This window comes from Coregonus lavaretus (genome assembly GCF_964263955.1).
Source record: "Coregonus lavaretus genome assembly, chromosome: 3".
NCBI lineage: Eukaryota > Metazoa > Chordata > Actinopteri > Salmoniformes > Salmonidae > Coregonus > Coregonus lavaretus.
The window spans coordinates 17,856,455-17,874,997 of record NC_139990.1 but is presented as its reverse complement, the minus strand read 5'-3'; positions in this window follow the sequence as shown (position 1 = coordinate 17,874,997).

Here is an 18,543-nt window from a genome sequence, read left to right as displayed (position 1 = left end):
TATAGTATTTTCAGTAGAAATAAAAAATGTCTTGTAGCCTACAGTATTTGCACTGTTTGGTTTTATGTGTGATGTGTGGAATAGATTTTACTCTGAGATTACTCGGTTGTCCTGTCTTTCTGTTCTGTGGTGAATGTTGAAAAGGTAACCTTCCTTGACCTCCTCCACTTCACCACTACTTTCACAATACATGGGAAGCCAACAGACCACAGGGCTTTCAATCTGTTAGTTGATGTCCCAAAATGGCACCCTACTTTAGACCAGAGCCTATAAGGGACAAGGCTATAACTATAGGGCTTTGGTCAAAAGTAGTGCACTTTAAAGGGAATAGGGTGTCATTTGAGACGGACCCTCAGTCTACCAGCGAGCAGCGTTCTCTAAATGTTGTCATTTCTTCATCTTTGTCTATTCAAACATTTTCTTTCCAATCCCCTCTTTCTACATTTCATGGTGGTTTCACAATGGGCATCCACTGTGTGGAATTCACTGTGAAAGCTCAAGTTTTTTTTTAGAGATATGAGTGGAGGTAGGATGTATGAAGAATACTTGAATATAAGATTACACAAATTAATAAGTAATGAATTCATTCACAGGCAGTAGGAGATTATTTTACAATAAAATTATAAAGTTGTTACAGTAAAGTCAAGACAAAATGAATACATTACAAAATCAATACCCAAGACAAAATTAATACATTATAGGTGTAGCCACCCCAAAAAGCTAACCAAGATTCTCTGCTGCACTTAAAATGAAATGTTTAAGGTATTTTCAGATATTATTGAAAAGATATAGGATGACATCCTATGACGTTGTCAACAAATTGGATCCATGCTGTTTAGTCTGATATTCCTCACCCTCATTTCAACCTAGCTCCACTGGTTAGGGATATTATGGGAGAACCATGGTTAGGGAGGTTTAGGGAGAACCATGTAGGATCCTCTGGGGGAGAAACTGCAGCCTATAGAGACGATGTCACGTGATACTCCGGTATCATGGACTGGTTTCATAAAGGTGTCATGAGTGGCGCAGTGGTCTAAGGCACTGCATCGAAGTGCTAGCTGTGGTTCAAATCCAGGCTCTGTCGCAGCCGGCCGCGACCGGGCGACGCACAATTGGCCCAGCGTCGTCCAGGGTAGGGGAGGGAATGGCTGGCAGGGATGTAGCTCAGTTGATAGAGCATGGCGTTTGCAACGCCAGGGTTGTGGGTTCGTTTCCCACGGGGGCCCAGTATGAAAAATAAAAAATATATGTATTCACTAACTGTAAGTCACTCTGGATAAGAGCGTCTGCTAAATGACTAAAATGTAAATGTATGTATAACCCCCTTCAAATAAAGTGTTACCCTTAGAGTCGCAAGTAGTCTACTGTGATTCCCTAAAGAGTTACATAATTTATTCTGTTATTTCCGTGAGCCATAGAATTACATAGAACCTTATGTACCTGTATGTGAATTACATAATCGTATGTACGGTACCGAAATGTACGTATCCTGTACCTGTATGTGAATTACATAATCCTATGTACAGTTCCGATATGTACGTATCCTGTACCTGTATGTGAATTACAGAATCCTATGTACAGTACCGATATGTACGTATCCTGTACCTGTATGTGAAGTAAATAATCATATGTACACTGTGCACAGATCATTACATAATCCTATATCGCTATGCCATGAGCAGTAAATTAATTAGAAATAGATAATCTGTTCTCACCTTTTTGAGAGAGAGAGTGAGAGACAAAAGAGAGAAAGAGACGAAAGAGACAAAAGACAAAGAGATGAAAGACAAAGCGAGAGAGGGAAACGAAAGCGTGAGAGAGAGAGAGAGAGAGAGAGAGAGAGAGAGAGAGAGAGAGAGAGAGAGAGAGAGAGAGAGAGAGAGAGAGAGAGAGAGAGAGAGAGAGAGAGAGAGAGAGAGAGAGAGAGAGAGAGAGAGAGAGAGAGAGAGAGCTCAAAGACATTGCTCCTGCATTTTTAGCATGTTTTTACAAAAAATATAGATTTAGAGTTAGATAAACTTGGATTTTTTGGCAGGGACATATACAGGATGCTACCCTCCACAACATAGCCTTCATTCCAAACCAAAACTCCAAACCTACAACCTGATTTTGGACGGAATTACCTGGAAGGATTTCTACTACCAAGGATTACTATTCCCAAGATATACAGCAAATGCTCTGGCAAACAAACAGAAACCTGAAAACACCATCCAACCTGGAACTGAGTGAGTAATATTTAGTGTGAAGCTATTTTTTACTTTAAAAAACCAAGAAGAAAAATACATTACAATGATATATTTTACTTTATAAGGACTGAATGCTAAGGCTACCATGCTTGCTAGTACAAAGAGAAACAACTTCAATTAGCACTGACGTGTGAAGTGAGAGGTGTCAAAGCCCTTGAGTCCAACAATGGCAGGAGAGTCGCAGTCTACCCCAACCAAATGGAGAGGCCTTAGAAGCACCCTCCCGCTGTTCAGAGGTCATTAAAATACAGTACCCTCTGAATGTAAAGAATGATAAGATACGAAAAGAGTACAAAATGAAGCTCCTTATGGGAAATCAGGAGACACTTTTTGCTGACTTTTATAAAAATGGGAACATAAGCAACCTTATCTTCCACACAGACCATCCCCTGGTATGGCACAGTGCTATACTAGCACACTACCCCTCTGTTAAGAGGGGGGTGTTAGCGATGGGTGGAAACTCAGGATACTAGACAACGAGGACTCTGAGTCGTCTAATATAAATCTCTATAAATCTGGAACAGTTTTGGTACAGGGCAACACCAAACAGTTGCAGCTGGACTTTCACCTAATCAAATAAATAGCTCAGCAGGAGAAGCTCTCCCTTGAGAAAGATACCCCCACCCCAAGCGGGTCAGACCAGACCTCTTCATTAAATAACCCCACAGAGCAACCCCAAGTGGAAAGTCAACTTCCCAGCACAGAGTACTACTCCCTCATTGAAATGAAGGATAAATTCACCCAGCTGGAGGTAAGGCAGGTGGAGCTGGAACAGCAGGTGAACACACTCCAGTCAGCACAGACCCAGACAACAGTCAAACAGAACAACACCCCCTTAACTAGACCTGGAGAGCTGGAGGTAGAGAGAGACATGTCTGCACTCTGGACTGTGGTGAGACAACATCAACAGAAGAAAGAGCAGGAGCAGGAGAAGAACAGAGCACTAGAGGAGAGGATCAGAGTGCTGGAGGAGAAGGTGAGAACGATGACGGGTGACAGAGAACAACCCATTAGAGAGCTGGCCACCCCCGCAGAGAAGCCAGCAGAACAGCCCACCTCCGATCCTGGCCAAAGTCTCGACACCGCAGCAGAACAGTACACCCTAGACCCTGACCATAGCCTCGACATCACAGCCAGACAAACAAATGAAGAACCCCAAGCCCTGGGGATCCCAACCCCTCTGAGCACCCCCCCTGTCAGCCACCCTGATAGCCCTCATGACGACCCCCCCACACCCACTGAGGACATACACAAGCCACACATTGTACTCCTTATGGACTCAAACTGGAAATACATACAAGAAAATACACTTTTCTCAAACACACAGTGTCTAAACTCTGGTGTCCAAACACCCAGCGCACACTAGACCTTCTGTCTGAGGACCAACTAGGATCACCCAGCCACATAATAATACACACAGGCACAAATGACCTGAGAACACAGCAGGAAAGGGTGGCCACAGCACTCAAGGGAGTGATAGAAAAAGCTTCTTCTACTTTCCCCAACGCACAAGTGGTTATCTCAACCCTGCTACCATAGAGGACCCCTGCCGAGAGGACCTACATCCAGACCACAGCACCATCAGCCACATCTACACCCCCACCCCCACCAATTAACACCCCACCAAGTCAACCATGGCCACACCCCATTTAGGCCCCCTCAGATCAGACCTATGCCCCTCCTACCCACCCCATGCCCCCCACTCCCACAAAGAGGGCCTCAACATGAAAGTCACACATACGCCCAGGCCATAAGCAGGCAAACAGGCCCAACCCCCACTCTTACACTAGCCCAAGCCAATGGCATGTACCAGATGCTCAGCAGGCTCTGCTCACAATTACTGGCCTGAGGCCAAACCACATGACCAACAACATTAGACACTTTATGGAACACAAAGCCTTCACTATTTCATCCTGGAATATCCAAGGCCTGAGGTCATCTGCCTTTGGCCTAAAGAGCAGGAACCTGGACTTCACCAAAGAAATCGGAAATACAGACATTGTCATCCTACAAGAAACATGGTATAGAGGAGACGGACCCACTGGTTGCCCTCTAGGTTACAGAGAGCTAGTAGTCCCATCCATCAAACTACCAGGTGTGAAACAGGGAAGGGACTCAGGGGGTATGCTAATTTGGTATAGAGCAGACCTAACTCACTGTATTAAATTAATCAAAACAGGAAACACATTTATTTGGCTAGAAATTCAAAAGGAAATTATCTCAACAGAGAAAAATGTATTCCTGTGTGCTACCTATATCCCCCCACTAGAAGCCCCATACTTTAATGAAGACAGCTTCTCCATCCTGGAGGGGGAAATCAATCATTTCCAGACCCAGGGACATGTACTAGTCTGTGGTGACCTAATTACCAGAACTGGACAAGAACCTGACACCCTCAGCACACAGGGGGACAAACACCTACCTGGAGGTGACAGCATTCCCTCCCCCATATGTCCCCTTAGGCACAACTACGACAACATAACCAACAAAAACAGGTCACAACTCCTGCAGCTCTGTCGCACACTGGGTATGTACATAGTCAATGGTAGGCTTCAAGGGGACTCCTATGGTAGGTACACCTATAGCTCATCTCTTGGCAGTAGTACTGTAGACTACTTTATCACTGACTTCAACCCAGAATCTCTCAGAGCGTTCACAGTCAGCCCACTGACACCCCTATCAGACCACAGCAAAATCACAGTCTACTTGAACAGCACAATACTCAGTCATGAGGCATCAAAGCCAAAGGAACTTAATAATATTAAGAAATGCTATAGATGGAAGGAAAGTAGTGTCGAAACCTACCAAAAAACAATTAGGCAACAACAAATTCAATCTCTTTTAGACAACTTCCTGGACAAGACGTTCCACCGTAATAGTGAAGGTGTAAACTTGGCAGTAGAAAACCTAAACAGTATATTTGACCTCTCAGCTTCCCTATCAAATCTAAAAATCTCTAACAGAAAACCGAAGAAAAGTAACAACAGTGACAAATGGTTTGATGAAGAATGCAAAAACCTAAGAAAGAAATTGAGAAACCTATCCAACCAAAAACATAGAGACCCAGAAAACCTGAGCCTACGCCTTCACTATGGTGAATCACTAAAACAATGCAGAAATACACTACGGAAAAAGAAGGAACAGCATGTCAGAAATCAGCTCAATGTAATTGAAGAATCCATAGACTCTAACCACTTCTGGGAAAATTGGAAAACACTAAACAAACAACAACACAAAGAGCTATCTATTCAAAATGGAGATGTATGGGTAAACCACTTCTCCAATCTTTTTGGCCCTATAACAAAGAACAAACAGCAAAAAAAAAAAAAAAGAACAAACAGCAAAAAAATATACATGATCAAATGAAAATCTTAGAAACAACTATTAAAGACTACCAGAACCCACTGGATTCTCCAATTACATTGAGTGAACTACAAGACAAAATACAAACCCTCCAACCCAAAAAGGCCTGTGGTGTTGATGGTATCCTCAATGAAATGATAAAATATACAGACCACAAATTCCAATTGGCTATACTTAAACTCTTTAACATCATCCTTAGCTCTGGCATCTTCCCCAATATTTGGAACCAAGGACTGATCACCCCAATCCACAAAAGTGGAGACAAATTTGACCCCAATAACTACCGTGGGATATGCGTCAACAGCAACCTTGGGAAAATCCTCTGCATTATCATTAACAGCAGACTAGTTCATTTCCTCAGTGAAAAGAATGTACTGAGCAAATGTCACATTTATTTTTCACAAAATTAACGTACGAAAGACCACGTATTCACCCTGCACACCCTAATTGACAAACAAACAAACCAAAACAAAGGCAAAGTCTTCTCATGCTTTGTTGATTTCAAAAAAACTTTTGACTCAATTTGGCATGAGGGTCTGCTATACAAATTGATGGAAAGTGGGGTTGGGGGAAAAACATACGACATTATAAAATCAATGTACACAAACGAAAAGTGTGCGGTTAAAATTGGCAAAAAACACACATTTCTTTCCACAGGGCCGTGGTGTGAGACAGGGATGCAGTGTAAGCCCCACCCTCTTAAACATATATATCAACGAATTGGCGAGGTCACTAGAACAGTCTGCAGCACCCGGCCTCACCCTACTAGAATCTGAAGTCAAATGTCTACTGTTTGCTGATGATCTGGTGCTTCTGTCCCCAACCAAGGAGGGCCTACAGCAGCACCTAGATCTTCTGCACAGATTCTGTCAGACCTGGGCCCTGACAGTAAATCTCAGTAAGACAAAAATAATGGTGTTCCAAAAACAGTCCAATTGCCAGGACCACAAATACAATTTCCATCTAGACACCGTTGCCCTAGAGCACACAAAAAACTATACATACCTCGGCCTAAACATCAGTGCCACGGGTAATTTCCACAAAGCTGTGAACAATCTGAGAGACAAGGCAAGAAGGGCCTTCTATGCCATCAAAGGGAACATAAAATTTGACATACCAATTAGGATCTGGCAAAAAATACTTGAATCAGTTATAGAACCCATTGCCCTTTATGGTTGTGAGGTCTGGGGTCCGCTCACCTACCAAGAATTCACAAAATGGGACAAACACCAAAAAATATCCTCAGTGTACAATGAAAAACACCAAATAATGCATGCAGAGCAGAATTAGGCCGATACCCGCTAATTATCAAAATCCAGAAAAGAGCCGTTAAATTCTATAACCACTTAAAAGGAAGTGATTCCCAAACCTTCCATAACAAAGCCATCACCTACAAAGAGATTAACTTGGAGAAGAGTCCCCTAAGTAAGCTGGTCCTGGGGCTCTGTTCACAAACACAAACAGACCCCACAGAGCCCCAGGACAACAAAAACAACACAATTAGACCCAACCAAATCATGAGAAAACAAAAAGAGAATTACTTGACACATTGGAGAATTAACAAAAAAACAGAGCAAACTAGAATGCTATTTGGCTCTAAACAGAGAGTACACAGTGGCTGAATACCTGACCACTGTGACTGACCCAAACTTAAGGAAAGCTTTGACTATGTACAGACTCAGTGAGCATAGCCTTGCTATTGAGAAAGGCCACCGTAGGCAGACCTGGCTCTCAAGAGAAGACACACTGCCCACAAAATGAGGTGGAAACTGAGCTGCACTTCCTAACCTCCTGCCAAATGTATGACCATATTAGAGACACATATTTCTCTCCGATTACAGAGATCCACAAAGAATTCGAAAACAAACCCAATTTTGATAAACTCCCTTATCTACTGGGTGAAAAACCACAGTGTGCCATCACAGCAGCAATATTTGTGACCTGTTGCCACAAGAAAAGGGCAACCAGTGAAGAACAAACACCATTGTAAATACAACCCATATTTATGTTTATTTATTTTCCCATTTGTACTTTAACTATTTGCACATTGTTACAACACTGTATATATACATAATATGACATTTGAAATGTCTTTATTCTTTTGGAACTTCTGAGTGTAATGTTTACTGTTAATATTTATTGTTTATTTCACTTTTGTTTACTATCTACTTCACTTGCTTTGGCAATGTTAACATACGTTTCCCATGCCAATAAAGCCCTTAAATTGAAATTGAATTGAGAGAGAGAAAGACAGAGAAGGGGGTTACATTTTCTATTATTGCAATTTAGAATTTTCCATACAAATTCAATAATTTGTATTACTGAATGTGGGATGTAGCTCATTTGGTAGAGCATGGTGTTTGCAACGCCAGGGTTGTGGGTTCGATTCCCACGGGGGGCCAGTATTAAAAAATATATATATAATGTATGCACTCACTAACTGTAAGTCACTCTGGATAAGAGCGTCTGCTAAATGACTAAAATGTAAATGTAAATGTAAAAGCTCTTTGACAACACTGCGACACACATGATCTGCATCATAGTTAGTGAGGTCAGTAGAAACAATGAAATGGAAGGGTTTGGAAGAGAGTGGCCTATTAACGGTTTGGGGGAGAGTGGCCTATTATAGAAGTGTCTCCAGTCATAATTATTACTCTACCTCCCTGGCTAAATAAAAGAGCTCTCTCCCAACGCTATGGAGTAAATAAACACAATCATTAATCCTCATGCTTTCACAGGGGACAGACATGTAATTGATGGAAAAGCAAACCCAGATCAATATTTACGTCATTACACTTTATCCATATTATCTCCTCCAAAATAATTGTGAAACATTTAAGTAGACGTTCTTATTACATTTACATTTACGTCATTTAGCAGACGCTCTTATCCAGCCAGAGCGACTTACAAATAGGTGCATTCACCTTATAGCCAGTGGGATAACCACTTTACAATGTATTTTTTTTATTTTTTATTTTTGGGGGGGGGGGGGGGGGTTGGGGTAAGGGGGGGTAGAAGGATTACTTTATCCTATCCCAGGTATTCCTTAAAGAGGTGGGGTTTCAAATGTCTCCGGAAGGTGGTGAGTGACTCCGCTGTCCTGGCATCGTGAGGGAGCTTGTTCCACCATTGGGGTGCCAGAGCAGCGAACAGTTTTGACTGGGCTGAGCGGGAACTGTGCTTCAGCAGAGGTAGGGGAGCCAGCAGGCCAGAGGTGGATGAACGCAATGCCCTCGTTTGGGTGTAAGGACTGATCAGAGCCTGAAGGTACGGAGGTGCCGTTCCCCTCACAGCTCCGTAGGCAAGCACCATGGTCTTGTAGCAGATGCGAGCTTCAACTGGAAGCCAGTGGAGTGTGCGGAGGAGCGGGGTGACGTGAGAGAACTTGGGAAGGTTGAACACCAGACGGGCTGCGGCATTCTGGATGAGTTGTAGGGGTTTAATGGCACAGGCAGGGAGCCCAGCCAACAGTGAGTTGCAGTAATCCAGACGGGAGATGACAAGTGCCTGGATTAGGACCTGTGCTGCTTCCTGTGTAAGGCAGGGTCGTACTCTCCGAATGTTGTAGAGCATGAACCTACAGGATCGGGTCACCACCTTGATGTTAGCGGAGAACGACAGGGTGTTGTCCAGGGTCACGCCAAGGCTCTTCGCACTCTGGGAGGAGGACACAACGGAGTTGTCAACCGTGATGGCGAGATCATGGAACAGGCAGTCCTTCCCCAGGAGGAAGAGCAGCTCCGTCTTGCCAAGGTTCAGCTTGAGGTGGTGATCCGTCATCCATACTGATATGTCTGCCAGACATGCAGAGATGCGATTCGCCACCTGGTTATCAGAAGGGGGAAAGGAGAAGATTAGTTGTGTGTCGTCAGCGTAGCAATGATAGGAGAGGCCATGTGAGGATATGACAGAGCCAAGTGACTTGGTGTATAGCGAGAATAGAAGGCCTAGAACTGAGCCCTGGGGGACACCAGTGGTGAGAGCACGTGGTGCGGAGACAGCTTCTCGCCACGCCACTTGGTAGGAGCGACCGGTCAGGTAGGACGCAATCCAAGAGTGAGCCGCGCCGGAGATGCCCAGCTCGGAGAGGGTGGAGAGGAGGATCTGATGGTTCACAGTATCAAAGGCAGCAGACAGGTCTAGAAGGACAAGAGCAGAGGAGAGAGAGTTAGCTTTAGCAGTGCGGAGAGCCTCCGTGACACAGAGAAGAGCAGTCTCAGTTGAATGACCAGTCTTGAAACCTGACTGGTTTGGATCAAGAAGGTCATTCTGAGAGAGATAGCAAGAGAGTTGGCTAAAGACGGCACGCTCAATAGTTTTGGAGAGAAAAGAAAGAAGGGATACTGGTCTGTAGTTATTGACATCAGAGGGATCGAGTGTTGGTTTTTTGAGAAGGGGTGCAACTCTCGCTCTCTTGAAGACGGAAGGGACATAGCCAGCGGTCAAGGATGAGTTGATCAGCGAGGTGAGGTAAGGGAGAAGGTCACCGGAGATGGTCTGGAGAAGGGAGGAGGGGATAGGGTCAAGCGGGCAGGTTGTTGGGCGGCCTGCCGTCACAAGTCGCAAGATTTTATCTGGAGAGAGAGGGGAGAAAGAAGTCAAAGCATAGGGTAGGGCAGTGTGAGCAGGACCAGCAGTGTCATTTGCCTTAACAAACGAGGATCGGATGTCGTCAACCTTCTTTTCAAAATGGTTGACGAAGTCATCCACAGAGAGGGAGGGGGGGGGGGGGGATTCAGCAGGGAGTAGAATGTGGCAAAGAGCTTCCTAGGGTTAGAATTTAGAGTGGTAGAAAGTGGCCTTAGCAGCAGAAACAGATGAAGAAAATGTAGAGAGGAGGGAGTGAAAAGATTCCAGGTCCGCAGGGAGTCTAGTTTTCTTCCATTTCCGCTCAGCTGCCCGGAGCTCTGTTCTGTGAGCTCGCAATGAGTCATCAAGCCACGGAGCTGGAGGGGAGGACCGAGCCGGCCGGCAGGATAGGGGACATAGAGAGTCAAAGGATGCAGAAAGGGAGGAGAGGAGGGTTGAGGAGGCAGAATCAGGAGATTGGAGGGAGAAGGATTGAGCAGAGGGAAGAGATGATAGGATGGAAGAAGAGAGAGTAGCGGGAGAGAGAGAGCGAAGGTTGCGACGGCGCATTACCATCTGTGTAGGGGCAGAGTGAGTAGTGTTGGAGGAGAGGGAGAGAGAAAAGGATACAAAGTAGTGGTCGGAGACATGGAGGGGAGTTGCAGTGAGATTAGTAGAACAACAGCATCTAGTAAAGATGAGGTCAAGCGTATTGCCTGCCTTGTGAGTAGGGGGGGACGGTGAGAGGGTGAGGTCAAAAGAGGAGAGGAGTGGAAAGAAGGAGGCAGAGAGAAATGAGTCAAATGTAGACGTAGGGAGGTTGAAATCCCCCAGAACTGTGAGGGGTGAGCCATCCTCAGGAAAGGAACTTATCAAGGCGTCAAGGTCATTGATGAACTCTCCAAGGGAACCTGGAGGGCGATAGATGACAAGGATATTAAGCTTGAATGGGCTAGTTACTGTGACAGCATGGAATTCAAATGAGGAGATAGACAGATGGGTCAGTGGAAAAATTTAGAATGTCCACTTGGGAGAGATGAGGATTCCTGTGCCACCACCCCGCTGACCAGATGCTCTCGGGGTATGCGAGAACACATGGTCAGATGAGGAGAGAGCAGTAGGAGTAGCAGTGTTTTCAGTGGTAATCCATGTTTCCGTCAGCGCCAAGAAGTCGAGGGACTGGAGGGTAGCATAGGCTGAGATGAACTCTGCCTTGTTGGCATCAGAACGGCAGTTCCAGAGGCTGCCTGAGACCTGGAACTCCACGTGGGTGGTGCGTGCAGGGACCACCAGGTTAGAGAGGCAGCAGCCACGCGGTGTGAGGCGTTTGTGTAGCCTGTGCGGAGAGGAGAGAACAGGGATAGGCAGAGGCATAGTTGACAGGCTGCAGCAGATGGCTACAATAATCCGGGGGATCAGAATGAAATGAACTAAACATCTGGGAAAGGAGAGAGCGGGGCCTCCCTCACCACAACTCCCAAATATAACTCTCCCAACTTCCACCTCAGAAACTATAATTGTTGTAAACTACAGCGGTTCAATGTTTTCTAGGAATAGACTAACTTAGTTTATTCTGCTAGGTGCAGTATTATTCCGTGAAAATCGTCCGGGCACCTAGTCATAAGACGCCACAGCCAGCTAGCATGCCGGACTCCAACAATACGGTTTAGTGCCAATACTCGGCCACAACAAACCACCAGTGTATCAACACGCAAGCAGATCGTTCATGTCCGTGTCTAACGTTGTCGGTTAGTCCCGACAGCTTGAGCGAGTCCGTCGTCAACTTATTCAGCCAGTTAGTTAGCTAGAATAGTTAGCAAACTAGCTAGCCATTGCTTTCAGACAAAGAAGAACCCCTCCTTTCACGGCACGAACACACAGAGAGAGCCAAACTAACGTTAACTAGTCACCCATGTCCCGAATTCCTTGAACGACTCGGGCTATCAATATGTAAAAAACAAAACACAAATGTAGGTTATGACTTACCCCTAGCAGCTACTGTTAGCTAGCCAAGTGCAAAGCTAGCCACTGAATTGACTCAGCCAGTTCGCGTCTGTTCGCTCGGTCGCAATTATTGTATGTAATTATTGTAGGCAGCCAGCTGGCGTAACTACAGGCACTCTCAGGCGTGAAACAACTATACCGTTGCTAATAGCTACTCGCCAGCTAGTCCAGGTGGTGGGTTAGCTAGCTAGCTTCGTGCTACACCGGGCACAGCCGAATACAATACTAACCTACAATAATTACATACAACAACCCACGATAACTACCTACAATACCTAACTACAATCTAAATACATAGTTTAAGCCTTACTCGACAAAGCCCAAGCTTATCCAGAGCAACTAGGGTTAAGTGCCTTGCTCAAAAGCACATCAACTGATTTTTCACCTAGTCGGCTCAGGGATTCAAACCAGCGACCTTTTGGTTACTTGCCAAACGCTCTTAACTGCTATGCTACCTGCCGTACAACAAAACACGCGCGCGCACACATACAACACAACACACAAAGTTATGCCAGTGTGAAACAGAAGGGAAGAGCAAAGGACATGGCAGAATTATACTGTAATTTGCTATGTGGTCCTCTGTAGCTCAGTCTTTAGAGCATGGTTCTTGCAATGCCAGGATAGTGGGTTCGATTCCCAGGACCACCCATATGTAAAAAATGTATGCACGCATGACAGGCTCGGATGAAAACGTCTGCTTAATGGCATATATACACTGTGAGAAAAAAATTCTAGTTTATTCAACTAATAATTACGAAGTAACTGGTTCCACAGCCTTTTTTAGTTTACTCAACTTTTCACTGAAAGTGTTACCTGAACTTACAACTTAAGAAAAATAGGCAAAATTGAGGTTAGGGACACCTACACACAGGGCCTTTAATGTACATTTTCAACACGCTGATGACATTGTGCATGTTAATTTATAAAGTAATTTCTATTCAACATGTCGTTACTTGGGACATGGACTCACAACCACTAGGTTCACGGCATTCTGAGCTTCAGAACAGATATCTGGAAGGTTGTGCATATTTACGCTAAAGAGGCCTCAAAACTGATCCTTGAGGAAGCTCCCATTCTGGGCTGTAGGTCTGGTTTTATTGATTACTACACAGGGATTGACAGTTCACCTGGGGCAAGTGAACTGAGTTGTCCCGCAGGTTGAGCTGTGAGGATGCCCCATTGGACAGGTGATAAAAAAAGTGAAAACAAACAGCAAAGAATTTCAGTAGCCTAAAACTGATCTTTCTGGTTCCTCTCCATTGTTTAAGTGAAGGTCAGACAAGTTATAGCTGTCAGGCAAATTGAGCATGCACTGAGAATTGTGTTACTGATAACAACCAAAATACAAAGAATTCCAGTACTGATCTTTCTGATTCCTCCCCTATGTGTAGGTGAAAGGGAAGTAATATATGGCACTTCTGCATGTACAGTGCCTTCAGAAAGTATTCATAACCCTTGACTTATTCCACATTTAGATATGTTACAGCCTGACTTCAAAATTGATTAAATGTTTTCAAAGTGAAAACATCTTTATAGAAATGTTGCTAATTTATTGAAAATGAAATACAGAAATATCTCATTTACATAAGTATTCACACCCCTGAGACAATACATGTTAGAATAACCTTTGGCAGCGAGTACAGCTGTGAGTCTTTCTGGGTATGTCTCTAATAGCTTTGCACACCTGGATTCAACAACAATTTGCCAATTTATTATTTTCAAAATTCTTCAATCATGATAATTGCTACACAACCATTTTCAAGTCTTGCCATAGATCTTCAAGCAGATTTAAGTCACAACTGTAACTCGGCCACTCAGGAACATTCACTGTCTTCTTGGTAAGCAACTCCAGTGTAGAATTAGCCTTGTGTTTTGGGTTATTGTCCTGCTGAAAGGGGAATTTGTCTCCCAGTGTCTGGTGGAAAGCAGACTGAAACAGGTTTTCTTCTAGGATTTTGCCTATGCTTAGCTCCATTCTATTTATTTTTTATCCTGAAAAACTCCCCAGTCCTTAACGATTACAAGCCTACTGTCAGGCGTCAGTGTGTAGCGGTAGGATGGAGTCAGGCGCAGGACACAGAGCTAATAGACAACGTACTTTACTCGTGAAAATAAATGAACATAATCTCCACGCAGGGAGGACAAATCCCGCTCACCAGTCGATGACACCAAACATAGAACAAACACGCACACAACACAGTGGGAGCCAGAGGGTTAAATAGGGAACAAATCATGAACATAATGGGAACCAGGTGTGTACAATAAAGACAAAACAAGTAGAACACAGAAACATAGATCGGTGGCAGCTGACGACGAACGCCGGAGCCTGCCCGAGCAAGGAGGAGGGGCAGCCTCGGCTGAATTCGTGACACATACCCATAACATGATGCAGCCACCACTATGCTTGAAAATACAGAGAGTGGTACTCAGTAGTGTTGTATTGGATTTGCACCAAAAATAACACTGTATTCAGGCCAAAAAGTGAATTGCTTTGCCACATTTTTTGCAGTGTTACTTTAGTTCCTTGTTGCAAACAGGATGCATGTTTTGGAATATTTTTATTCTGTACAGGCTTCCTTCTTTTCACTCTGTCAATTAGGTTAGTATTGTGGAGTAACTACAATGTTGTTGATCCATCCAAAATTTCCAATAAACTCTAACTGTTTTAAAGTCACCATTGGCCTTATGGTGAAATCCCTGAGCGTTTTCTTTCCTCTCCGGCAAGTGAGTTAGGGAAGGATGCCTGTATCTTTGTGGTGACTGGGTGTATTGATACACCATCCAAAGTGTAATTAATGACTTCACCATGCTCAAAGGGATATTCAATGTCTGCTTTTGTTATTTGTACCCATTTACCAATAGGTGCCCTTCTTTGCGAGGCATTGGAAAAATGCTGTGTTCGAAATTCACTGCTCGACTGAGGGACCTTACAGATAATTGTATGTGTTGGGTACAGAGATGAGGTTGCCATTCAAAAATCATGGTAAACACCATTATTGCACACAGAGAGTCCATGCAACTTATTATTTGACTTGTTAAGCACATTTTTACTCCTGAACTTATTTAGGCATGCCATAACAAAGTGGTTGAATATTTATTGACTCAAGACATTTCATCTTGAAATGTTTGATGAATTTGTAAAAATTGTGAAAAACATAATTCCACTTTGACATTATAGGGTATTGTGTGTAGGCCACTGACAAAAAAATTCTAAATGTAATCTATTTTAAATTCAGTCTGTAACACAACAAAATGTGGAAAAAGTCAAGGGGTGTGAGTACTTTCTGAAGGTACTGTAAATAGCTCATTTACATTACACATCCTGTGCTATGTGCATGTGAAAATGCCATGGAATGTATTCTCTGGTCTCTCTGACTGTCCAATGCACTGCTCTACTCATCGGAACTTACAGGCTTACAGCCAATCAGGGAACTTCCTCCTCAGATGTCTTTATCATGGACGTGCTCATTAGTTCATTGGATTACTGATACTCTGTTTTATCTCTTAATACCCCACATCTGCAGAGGAGAGAGAGAGGGAGGGGGAGAGAGAGGGAGAGAAAGTTCACAGGGGGTTTAGGGAGTGTATTCCCATGCTGCTACTCCCTCCCTCCCTTCTCTTCCTCCTTTCCCAGTGGGTAGGGGGGACCTCAGGGAAACTCTCTCTGAGACTCCAACCCAGGGGAAGAGTCTCATGGTCTTATCAAAACTCCATTACACACTAAAGAGGAAGGAAGGCCATTGTAAAACCTTCAGAGTAACGTTCATTATACTTTTATATTACACCCAATGTCATCTTAAAGTGCTTCCTTGGGTCGTGAATATGTGACGTAATCACGTAATCAGGGTAGTAGGGGACATTTCCACTAATTGTATCCTTCTAAGGTTTCTCTCCATATTATGGAAATTACATTGATTCAGTCCTCCCGGAGTCAATTATCTTACAGTTACAGTATTTCAATTCCTTCAATTATACAAATTTGACTCACCTGAGTAGGGATTGTAATACTACAGCTTCCTGTCTGTTTTAAGCATACTGCATAAAGGTTAACCATATGTTTTCTCCGGTGGGGTATTTATACCAGGATACCTGAAGATAGCGAAGAGTCTTAGCCACACGCTGGAAGGTAGGCCCTCTGGTCACAAATCCACCACATAATCTGCTGCTGGTACTGTAAATACCTGCAGATGATATTTTATTTATTTATTTCACCTTTATTTAACCAGGTAAACAAGTTGAGAACAAGTTCTCATTTACAACTGCGACCTGGATGCATAGCTATGGCGGATGAGCTGCGGTGCGGTACAACCTGTACATGCACTGTGCCTTCAGTTGCAATTGCCGACTACTACAGCTGTATATTGCTGTCACCATAGCAGCATTGACAGAGCCCGGTGGTTGATCTACTTTTCTGTCCAACTCTGGAATTGCAAATCCCCCCCTTTCCCTCCTCTCTTGCTCCTCTGCAGTCTCCCCGTCTCTCCCCTTAGGTTATTGGCCGACAACATCCCATATACCCCAGTATATACTGCATATTATGCCTCTCATATATCCCATATACCCCAGTATATATGATCTGCCCCTTATTAGTAGGAGTCCTCTACAACTTCTTCAATGTCCTTGATTAATTATGCATTCTCACACAATCGAGAAAAACATAATAATATGCAAAATTGTGATGTGACCTATATTTCCACAGTGACTTGTTCCTTGTCCATTTCTTTGTAAATACGTTTGTTTGCTTTCAACATGAACTGTTCCCTATCGCGATGCTAAAACAAACTGCCTCTGATTCTGATTTCCTATAAAAGAAGAGAGGGTATAGGCTAGTCTCCCTTGGCAGAACGGTTGCCTCCCACATTAACCATGTTTCAGCATACATGTCGTTTGGGTTAAGTGGAAATGGATGTGCAGGAAATCCATCCAGAGCCTTATCCATTTGTGTCCTGGCCTAAACAACCTCAGCTAAATGGAGCTCGCAAAGGATATTGTCAATGAATGTATTTCGCACAACGTTTTTTGAATGAGCAGTGACAGCTAACGTTAGCGTTACAAGCTGACTGTGGCTGTAATTAGCCTAGCTTTCTTCGTCCGCATGCATCCTTCTCTGTCATGTTTCCAAGGGGATTATTTTTTCAAGAGCACAATTACCTCTTGCATTTTGAGCCTCCCCTAACCAAACTTGTTATCTGTTGGGAGAGTTGTCTGTCTGAAGAGCAGCTTCCCCTGATTTTTTTTTCTCCCCTTTCGAAAGTGGCCAAGAGAATCCCACAGTTTCCCCAGACCTAGTACTGTTGCTATAGGTCTAGGATTTCCAGGTATAGTCTCAAAAGAAACCCTGTTTCATGGTGAGGTCCACAGGGAGTTGTTACAAAAGAGAGATATGTGCTTTAGGACAGAATTTGTCTGGTGTTAATAACATTGTAACCCTCTCACCAGGCTTGAATTTGACTCTTACGATATTACCTTACATAGAATTTCTGAACAGCATGGGATATTAGGTGAGAAAGACATCTCCAATAAGAATCCCTATTGTAAACTCGCTAGGGTGAATGACAACTAGGGTATTAACTTCAGATAAAATTATTATAAACTTGGTAATTATTATAAGGATATGCTTTCCCATGCATTAAATGAAACTGAAACAGTAAATGACTCCACCAATGCAACAGACATATGGTTCAAGATCTATATTATCACATTTTCAATGTACAGTGAAGGAAAAAAGTATTTGATCCCCTGCTGATTTTGTACGTTTGCCCACTGACAAAGAAATGATCAGTCTATAATTTTAATGGTAGGTTTATTTGAACAGTGAGAAACAAAAAAAATCCAGAAAAACGCATGTTAAAAATGTTATAAATTGATTTGCATTTTAATGAGGGAAATAAGTATTTGACCCCTCTGCAAAACATGACTTAGTACTTGGTGGCAAAACCCTTGTTGGCAATCACAGAGGTCAGACGTTTCTTGTAGTTGGCCACCAGGTTTGCACACATCTCAGGAGGGATTTTGTCCCACTCCTCTTTGCAGATCTTCTCCAAGTCATTAAGGTTTTGAGGCTGACGTTTGGCAACTCGAACCTTCAGCTCCCTCCACAGATTTTCGATGGGATTAAGGTCTGGAGACTGGCTAGGCCACTCCAGGACCTTAATGTGCATCTTCTTGAGCCACTCCTTTGTTGCCTTGGCCCTGTGTTTTGGGTCATTGTCAGGCTGGAATACCCATCCACGACCCATTTTCAATGCCCTGGCTGAGGGAAGGAGGTTCTCACCCAAGATTTGACGGTACATGGCCCCATCCATGGTCCCTTTGATGCGGTGAAGTTGTCCTGTCCCCTTAGCAGAAAAACACCCCCTAA